Source organism: Palaemon carinicauda, chromosome 5, assembly GCF_036898095.1.
Source record: "Palaemon carinicauda isolate YSFRI2023 chromosome 5, ASM3689809v2, whole genome shotgun sequence".
Classification (NCBI taxonomy): domain Eukaryota; kingdom Metazoa; phylum Arthropoda; class Malacostraca; order Decapoda; family Palaemonidae; genus Palaemon; species Palaemon carinicauda.
The window spans coordinates 82,122,143-82,131,306 of NC_090729.1; positions in this window are offsets into that span (position 1 = coordinate 82,122,143).

Here is a 9,164-nt window from a genome sequence, read left to right on the forward strand (position 1 = left end):
GATTATCATAATACTCTAGACTCTAGAGTCTAGAGCATGGTCTAGGTATTTGTTTACCAAAATTCGAGTGACTTGCGCACTAGGTAACGCGTAGTGAGTTGCCACTTACCTTTTTCCTATAGACTATATACATACACATATATGCACATATATTTTCCATGTCAACCTTTTCATTCAGGTATCTTATTCTGAATATAAATATAGTTTGGGAATAAAAGTATCATTTATGACTAATTTAATTTCGGAGGCTAGTGATTTATTTACTTTATTTTCCCTCCCTAAGGCTTTCTACGTGAATGGCCTTAAAAACCTCACTCATGAAACAGGTGTGAGAAGAATGGCTCAGATGGTACTGTATATGCAGTTGAATTCTGTTGGTCATTTTAACCTAGGAATTCTCGTCAATGAGTGGTAGTCGTTTAATGACATAATTGCTGATACTGCATCGAAAATGTTTTCACTTTGTAGCCCCCTATATATCGCAAACTTTCTTCCTCTATGACATCAGGTAACGATTATGTGTTACTAGGATCTATTGTCAAATTATGAATATCCTCACCTGAGTTTTTTGTAATACCTGTTTCACATTTTATATCTAATTCCATATTTTTCTAAATTTGGCTGGTCATGTAAATTTCTTATGCAATGTCGCGGTCATCATAATTTCTCACATTGTTTTTACATTCGTTAATGCTAACCCATTTGTTAAACAGTCGATGTTTTCATGTTCTATATCTATGTTTGTGTGATTACTAATAAAGACAACATTTTTCCCAGAAGCAGCTTTCTCATTAGATATTTATAGCTTGTAGCACCGGGATGATCATGCGGTCCACTGATCTGTCTGCAACATAAAAAAGCTCTTACATGTCTTGAATTAGTCTTCTAGTCAATATATATACAACATTATAATCACTGTCTAATATCTTATATATGCCCAAAAGTGAGTGACAGGAAAACTATAAACTATAAAGACTGCTTGACCTAGCGTTGCATATTCACATTTTTGTCATTGCATCAACGATCTTACAAAAAAGATCTTTTCTGGTTTTCTAAGTAACTTCCCTGATTTAACGTCTTCTCTAAAATTAGATAAATTCATAAGATCGAACCAATCGTTAACCATTGAGATGAATTGTGCAGTAGGCCCATCGTTCCAGTTTCTGTTTTTTAGCAGGCCTCTCCCTCCCCAATAATCAACAGACTTAGCACACCGGTTTAACATCAGCTGCACAACACACTTTACTCGCTGAAGTTCGATATTTTGTAAGTTTAGATGAATTACACCAATCTTATAATGTAGACCAGATTCTGTGCGATATTAGTGTTCAGTCATCAAAGCAATACAATTTAGTTATAAAATGATTTATTATTAGTTTTATGATGTGTCTGGCATCTGCAAATAAGAATAATTCCCTATTGTGATATGGATTTCTTACATTGGTTGTCCCCACATCATGATGGATTGCAATCAGAGGATACGCAGCATTCTTTACTTCCTAAATAATTCGCATTATTATTTCATGTATTTAAGATTTATCAAAATCATAGAATAGAGGTTGTCTCCTCGTACCAATTAAGCCCGTAATCATTATTACCTGAACCTTTCCATGATGTTTATATAGTCTGACCGTTCCCTTATCATAACTAATATATATATATATATATATATATATATATATATATATATATATATATATATATATATATATATATATATATATATATATATATATATATTTCTATCTTGTACTGGGATCGAAACCTAGCCCCTTCAAATGAGAGGCATTGTCAGTACCAATCAAGCCACCAGAGGCCCTGAAAGATTTACTTGGTGAGAAATCAGTCTCATACCAGCGAGTTTTTCCCGACTTACCGATCCACAAGGTGACACAAATGATAGCTATTAATTCTAATTGCCCCGAATGTGTCAATATGGGTGAAAATCCACACAATATTGTTCTGAAATAGAAATAAATGTTTATCTCATACTCGGTTCGAACCCTAGCCCCTTCAAATGAAAGGCAAGGTCGCTACTAATCATGCCACCAGTGGCTCTAAAAGAAGTAGGATCCTAAATGCTAAATACACTTCAGGATTTACCTGGTGAGACATTAGCCTCATATATACTGTATATATACTGTATATCTATATCTATATATATATATATATATATATACAGTATACTGTATTTATATTTATATATGTGTATATATATATACATATACACACATATATATATATATATATATATATATATATATATATATATATACACACAGTATATATATATGTATATATAAATAGATATATGCATATATATATGTATATATATACATATATATATGTATATACATATATATATATATATATATATATATATGTATATATATATGTATGTATATATATATATATATATATATATATATATATATATATATATATATATATATATATATATATATATGTATATATATGTGTGTATGTGTGTGTGGGTATATATATATATATATATATATATATATATATACATATAATGTATATATATATATATATATATATATATATATATATATATATATATATATATATATACAGAATGTATATATCTATATCTATCTATCTATATATATATATATATATATATATATATATATATATATATATATATATATATATATATGAGCAAGTGTCCGCCTTTAATTCACTGTATAAACATATAACTATATTTCTTTCGAGTCACACTGAGCAGCATTGCCAAACGTATGATTAGTTGGGCTCTGCCATCCATCGGGTAGGGGGGAGATGGAGTAGTCATGCCCTGGAGAGAGTATATATCCCAAGAGGTACACTCGGAATCCATAAAACTGCCATGACGTAGTTAAGAAAGTTGATTGAAATGTGTGCATTTTTATCTAAATATTTAGCAGTGATTTTTGACGGGTTGCATACAATAGTATATGTGTATATATAGGAACAGTAATTAATTTAACAGTTAATTTAATAATGAATGGAGGAGAGTTCATAGTAGCAAAATTCGCTGAACTTTTCACAAAATGATGTCCTACACTTAAAACTTGGTAAATATTTATCATTATACTAATTAACAAAAAGGGAGACAAATACCACCCAATACGTTTACTTTCAGTAATATATAAAATATTTACAAATATAATATTGAGGCGTATAGACAGACTGCTAGATTTTATCAACCAAGAGAGCTGCCATGCTTTAAAAGCGGGTATTCTACAACTGACATTATTCATGTATTTAGCCATCTACTGGAAAGTATTTATAGACGACGAGAAAGCCGTAAAAAGAATAAGGAATCTTATTTTAGAACACTTGAAGATAAATATACAGGTAGCAAACCTACAACTACAGAATGTTAGTCAACAAATTTCGATTGAGAAAAGAGTTAGACAGGAGACTTCATCTGTCCTAAAATATTCATAGCATGCCTAGAAGAGGTTTTTAAAAGCGTTGATTGGGAAATGTAAGAATTAACATTAATGGGGAATACCTTAATAACTGGATATTTGCAGATGGCATAGTTCTCTCTATGAATCATGGGAAGAATTGGAAAAAGATAATAAGACTTGAATGGTGAAAGCAGAAATATGTGACTGAAAATTGATATGAGGTAAACTAAAACTAAAACCATGTACAATGAAATGCATACTATAAGTAAGGGTTATGGACAGACCTCTAGAGATTACTTATGAACATGTCTACTAAGGACTAGGAGTGCATGTTTGCCCAGGACATGAGACTTAAATTAAAAGAAGCATTACATGGGATGGGGAGCTTTTGATAAACAAAATTCTATTAATAAAAGTAAAATAGCAGTTTCTCTAAAAGAAAAGTTTATATACTGTAAATAGATAGTCCTACAAGTATTAACATATGCATCTGCAACTTGGAGCCTTATTAAAGCCTTAAAACATAAAATAGTCACAACTCAAAGAGCCATGGGAAGGATGATGATGGGAATAACACTTAGAGACAGAAAAAGATCAACATGGATACGAGGACAAACTAAATTAGAAAAAAATGTTAGAAAAAAATGGACAAAAAGAATAGTAGAATGGATCCTTAGAGATTACAAACGAAGCAGGGGGAGGAAAAGAAGACGTTGGATTGATGAAATAAGAAAGTTCAGGTGTGTGGACTGGCATAGAAAGACCATAAACAGAAGCGAGTGTAAGGTCATGTCTGAGGCCTTTGTTCTGTAGTGAACTAGCAAAGTCTGATGAAGATCATGATATATATATATATATATATATATATATATATACTGTATATATGTATATATATATATATATATATATATATATATATATATATATATATATATATATATATATATATATATATATATATATATATATATTATAAGATGGTCCCATGTCTGGGAAACAAACATATAATATTATATGTATTACGACTGGCCAGGTAAGCAACCTCTCGAGTTCCAAACCTGTTTGGTTTTACATAAAATCTGTTACACTTTTCTCTTTTTTATTACTATTTATTTTTATGCTGTCTGAAGACATTGAGCGGAGTCCGGGACCAGTACGTCCTAGATTTCGTCAAGGTCGTCTTCTGTATTACAATATTCGTGGTCTTTATGCAAATATCCAAGACCTTACAGTTGCGTCCAGACAGTATTATATTCTTTTGTGCTCAGAAACTTTGGTTTCTAATGAGGTACTCATCTGAGCTCCTTATAACTTACTTTAAGAAGCCAATAATGTTGAGACGTAATGCCATCCCTAGGGCCAGGGGAATGGCGGTGTGTATATTAGGACCGAGTACCCTGCTTCTCATAAGTCCTGCTATCAATGCGGATGTCATGAGATTCAGGTAATAAAAGCTTGTGGCAGTCATAACAACTTTTATTTGTGGTCTATCTACCAGAATCCAGACATGGATGATTCTATCTCCGATTGTCTTCTTACCATTATGGCTAAGATACAAGAAGATGATAGAAAAGCTTCTTTTGTCTTTGTTGGTGATTTTAATGCTCACCATAGGGAGTGGTTAAGTTCTATCACTCCTACCGATCACCATGGCTTAAGAGCTTCAGACTTTGCCTCTGAATCATGCTGTGAGCAAATCATAAATGAAGCTACTCACAGGTCTGGTAATTGCTTGGACCTCGTATACACTGACTCCCCTGGTGTTATAACAAGTAAGGTTTGTTCTCCAGTCGGGACATCTGATCATGCTTTGATTTCATTAGTAGTGAAGACTGAGCAGCCTGTCCCTGATATATCATACTCTTGTAAAATTTATATGAAATCCCAAGCAGACTGGAATGGGATTTTGCATGATCTTTTGTGCTTGAATAGGTCACAATTAAATAGTAGTGTAGATCCTGTTGTCCCTTTGAATGAGAATCTAGTCAACATAATTGATAGGTGTATCCCTTCTCGTATGCTAAGGTACTGAGTGAAGGACAAACCTTGGTTTAATGATGTTAGTAGACGTGCTAATTGGAGAAGCAAGAGGCCTATCATCGTTGTAAGGGTAACTGATCAGATTTGACCTGGAACAACTATACTCAGCTTCCAGCTTTTGCTCAGAGAGTTTATGCCTCAACTGAAAAGGAGTACAATTTAACCATAAAAGAAACCCTTTCTGATACAACTCAGGGACATAAATATTAGTCTACCCTTAAATCTGCACTCTTTGGTGTTGACGCAACAGTTCCTCCTTTACTTGAACCAGATGGCTCAGTCACTCACTGTCCAAAGGAAAAGGCAACCCTTTTGGCTGATGTTTTTGACAGTAAACAGAGTAATGAAAAACTTGAACTTCCTCATTCCTGTTTTCCTGAGGCTAAACTAACTTGGTTAGCTTTTCGATCTCGTGAGATTAAAGCCCTGTTTATGGACCTTGATGCTTATGGAGGTGTAGACCCAAATGGTATTTTTCCTTTGTTTTTTATAAAGACAGCAGATTTCTTAGCTCCAAAGTTATTTGTTTTTTTGCGCAAGTTAGCAAGAAGAGGAACTTTTAGCAATTGTTGGAGAATTGGTAATGTTACTCCTCTATGTAAATGTGTTTGTGGTAGCTCAAGTCCCACTGATTACTGCCCAATTTCCATAACTCCCATATTACCTAAAGTTTTTGAACGTCTTCTGGCAAAACGTCTTAATAGGTTTGCTGAAAGTAATCATCTATTCCCTAGTTTGCAATTTGGATTTCGTAAAGGCCTTAGAACATGTGATGCCCTTCTTACAATCTCCAATGCTGTACAGAAATCCCTTGATTGTGGTCAGGAAGTTTGTATGTTTGGCCTTGATTTTAGTGTTGGGAGTGGGTGGGTCTTTTCTTAGCATTATTATTGATTTTTTAAGTAATAGATCTCAAAAAGTTGTTGTTGATGGGCACCATAGTGAGTATATTAATGTGATATCCTGTGTTCCACAGGGTAGTGTTCTTGGCCCATTACTTTTCATACTATATACACATGACATGTGTTTTGACCTAGAAAACAAGCTTGTTGCATATGCAGATGATGCTACTCTCTTTGCATTAATTCCATCTCCTGAATGTAGATCTGGGTTTGGTGAATCCCTTAATAGAGATTTAGCTAAAATTAGTGCATTGTGCAAATTATGGGGTATGAAGTTGACTCCTAACAAAACTCAAAGTATGATTGTAAGTAGTTCAAGGACGGTGGCTCCTCAACATCCGGATCTCAGTATTGATAATGTTTCTTTAAATTTGTATGACTTTTAAAATTTTAGGTGTGATTCTCGACAGCAAATTAACTTTTGAGAAACACATTAGGTACGTGTCTTCTTCAATTGCACAAAAAATTGGCTTATTGAGAAAGTCTTTTAAGATTTTCGGTGATTAATCTATTCTGAAAAAGTGTTTAAAATTCTTTCATTCTACCTCGTTTTGAGCATTGTTCTCTTGTCTGGTATTCAGCTGCTGATTCTCATCTTAATTTGTTGGGCAGAAACTTACGGTTTATTAAATTTCCTATTCCTGATCTAGATATTAATCTCTGGCACCGTCATTCAATTAGTTCATTATGCATGTTGCATAAGATTTTGCATAACTCTAACTATCCTTTACATTCAGATATCCCTGGACAATTCTACCCTCTTCGTAATACTAGGCAGGCAGTTAATTCTAATAGCCAGGCCTTTTCCATCATGAGGCTCAATAGTAAACAGTATTCTAGAAGTTTTATTCCAGCTGTTACCAAGTTTTGGAATGATCTTCCTCATCGGGTAGTTGAATCAGTATAACTTCATAAGTTCAAAGTTGAAGCAAATGTTTTTATGTTGACCAGGCTGACATGAGCCTTTTTATAGTTTATATATGACATATTTGTTATTGGCATTGTTAATAGTTTATAGAGGACATATCTGTTTCGACGTTGTTACTGTTATCAGAATGATATATTGTTAATTTATTCTCATCATTTATTTATTTCCTTATTTCCTTTCCTCACTGTGCTATTTTTCCCTATTGGAGCCCTTGGGCTTATAGCATCTTGCTTTACCAACTAGAATTGTAGCTTGGCTAGTAATAACAATACTACTAATACACTTGGAAATATTAACACCCGAGCTCCCAGACAGTTATATAACACCAGGACAGCAATATACTAAACACTGAATATCCAAAGGTCTCTTAAGTACACTCAAAACAACTCTGGGTAATTATTATTATAATCTATTTAAAATCACTTCTTACTACGATTCTTTAACAGGGGTGCTAGCAAATATTAATTTAAACACTGGTGATTGAAATAATATACTCTTTACAAAAATAAATATATTGTATATAAATTACAACAATTTGAAATAATTTACATGCAAACAAACATAAATCACTTGAAATATTAAGTCTGAACAAAACTTACATTAAAACAAAAATGTTAAGATCTGAAAATTATATAATCACTTGACTTGAAATGTTATATCTGAATAAAGGTTAGACTAAGACAAAAGAAACAATACTTATAAAATTATACAATCACTTGTTTCACTTGAAATATTATATCTGCTTAAAACTTTAGACTGAGACAAAAGAAATAATACATATGAAAATTATATAATCACTTGTTTCACTTAAAATAAAATGTTACACACTATTTAATTAATCTTAATACTTATTTAATATAGTTAACCTGGTAATGATAAAAATATCTTTCATGTTACTACAGGGCCAGTTACAAAAGCTCTAAGAGAATTTTTATAAATACTCACTATGTTTACAAACACCCGTCACACCAAAACTTTGAAATTTCACTGAACACTTTTAAAACAGTACATTGGGCTGTGTGTGTGAGAGAGAGGGAGAGATTTCTATGAGTTAAGGCTGGAATTCTCTATCTGATCTATACAAACCTGGAGTCGCCTTTATATGAAACTTGGCTACCTCCAGCAGGTTCCAGGACCGAGATCTGGAAGCGTGTGGTGTTGGCCTTAGGGCGTAAGGGTTATTAACTAGATAAAAAATTCACGAGACAAACCAGGGTATCAGGCAACTGTCACACATACCAATGCATAGCGCAAGGATTCTCTGTCAGCTAGCTCTGTCTACCCTTTGTCCCCGAAATAAAAAAAAAAAGATAAGATATATCGCTAGGATTTTTTAGAATCTTCCAAAGCACATGGCAGACAAAATAATTGCATATTTTCTCTCAAACATGATGCAATACCTCATGAAAATATAAAAGAACCTTAAATAAGACTTTGTTCCTCTCTTTTATGGTCACATAACACTCTCAAACAGTTACATAAGACTTTGTAACACAAATATATGAAATAAAAAGTTAATTCTTAAAAATAGCGTAAATTTACATATACTGACTTGAATAAGGAATACAATGAAGTTAACAGCAAAAGTCTTACATAACCTACATAATAAACTTATACTTACATGAGAGGAACTCATCTTAAAAGATGGCTAACCTCTCGAATGCACAAATAAAAACATAAATAAAATCATTATTAAAATACTTTATTTACTCTACACTAGACCAGCTTCTTAAGATAGCTTCACCCCAAAAAGATTATTTATTCCGGGCCTGAATCCCTCTATTCACTCCGAGATAAATAATCCGCAACCATGGTATCTTTACCTGATATATGCTTTACATTAATACAATACGGTTGCAAACATAATGACCA